Source organism: Pundamilia nyererei, unplaced genomic scaffold (genome assembly GCF_000239375.1).
Source record: "Pundamilia nyererei isolate P.nyererei 1_Seehausen unplaced genomic scaffold, PunNye1.0 scaffold00435, whole genome shotgun sequence".
Taxonomy (NCBI): domain Eukaryota; kingdom Metazoa; phylum Chordata; class Actinopteri; order Cichliformes; family Cichlidae; genus Pundamilia; species Pundamilia nyererei.
This window is the reverse complement of record NW_005187836.1, coordinates 289,950-291,923: the sequence shown is the minus strand read 5'-3', so window position 1 is coordinate 291,923 and position 1,974 is coordinate 289,950.

Below are 1,974 nucleotides of genomic sequence, written 5' to 3'. Positions count from 1 at the left end.
TCCCGCTGTCAGCTGTTTGAGGCCGGCTTCCACTCTGATGCCCTCCATCTTCGAGATGAATCCTGCAACGGGACTCTTGAGGATGGTCGACTGGTTTTCCACTTCAACAATGATGACCAGCTTTGTGGGACAATGCTGAGGGTGCAATTAGTACATTGAATGAATCTTCTGGGCAGCATTTTAAATTTTTGAAAATATGCTTAAAATCTTTTGTCTTCTTACTCTTAAGAGCAACGGGACCCACTTCAGTTATGAGAACACCATCAGCGGGGATGTGGACCCTCATGATGGCCTCGAAAGTCATGAGAAGAGCATCCACCTGCACTTCTCCTGTGACTATGCTCTGACCCAGGCACTGTCTATGGATGTTGGCATCAAACCTGTAGCAAGGTGATAACCACAACACCATCTGGCTTACATTTTTTGTTTTTTACTTTTTGGTTATATGACATTGTGGTTGCTGCTCTTCCAAAGGTACATAGCTCGCTGAGCTTTATAGAAATTTCAGTTTTTGATTGTCTTCATGACTATATGACCATGTGAATCACCATCATTTTACCCTGTTTTTGTTTAATACAAACATTGTTCTAATGTATGGAACGCCAGGTCTGCCATAATGAATTAATTAAATACACTATTAAATAATTTATTAATGTTGCAATAATTAATTGGAATTGATATTATTTAATTAAATAAATATTTTTGACACATTTAATCAATTAATTATTGCCATATTTAAATAATTATTTAATGATGTATTTAATTCATTCATTTTGGCACAGTTGACTCCTTTAGGTCTCACAATGAATTTATTTTATCTGTCAACCGCATCCACCAATCTCAAGGGGCGGGGTTAATGCTGATAGAGTCCAAATCATTGCTTCGGCCTGGTGGCCATTATTTTTAGCACACCAACAACCGGCATGTGGAAACTAACAGAACTGAACTTTGAAAAATCCTGTTTGTGTGTCGCCAAATACCGTTTTAATATTTTTTAGCCGAGAATGTATTGGTTTAATCTTCAATATCTGGTCGGTTTGTCAAGATATAGCCTCTTTACAAAAGTGTTTTGTTGATTTCTGAGATGTCTGCCCTGCCCAGTCTCACAGCAAAGCGTGGGCTAGACCCACTCGCCTTGCAAGCAATCGAGCTGTTATTACCGCCGAAAAAGCGCAGGTCTCGGTACACAGCTGCCATAAACCCCCGCACTACACTGACTTTGGGTTTTTTACTTCCTGATGTTCTTATGTGTCTTACTTGTTTCAGTTGCCAATTCTGAATTATAACTAACATTAAAAATCATGTTTGAGGAGGAGAGAGAACAAATAAATCCGATTAACATCTGATCTTTGTGCTTTTTGTGCAATAATCAGCGTCACCTGTGTAAAACACATAAACTTTAATAAAAGAAATAATGTTGGTGTTTCCGTCATGTAGTAACTGCTATACTGTACAAAGGTTGTTCGACACTATGAAACACATACAGACTTCATGATGTTTGGCTAATATTTTTATTTTGAATATTAATGATGAGGGTAAACGGCCCTGTACTCCACGGAGCGAGGTCAGCATATCCACGATATCTTCAGCTCTCTGAGTTAACCCAGAGTTTCCCAGCTGACTAATCTAATGGTCATCTATGAATAATTCACAGGTCATATCAATATGATTTAACAGAAAATTATCCTTATTACTGCCAATTCCAGAGACGTGAAAAATCTACAGCATAAAGAACACAAAAATATAGCAGTCTAACGCAACACTGTTGTAATAGAGATGAACTGTCAGTTTGTCTCTGTGTTATCTGCATTTTCATCAGCGTAAGAGACTCAGCAGCAGATTAGAATAACATGAATACATTTAATAAATCACCAAATTAATACACGCAGGAAACGATCAAACCTGTTTCGACAATTCACTGTTAAAAATCCCAAACACACCAGATAAAGAAAAGCAAATGGTTCGGTCTAACAC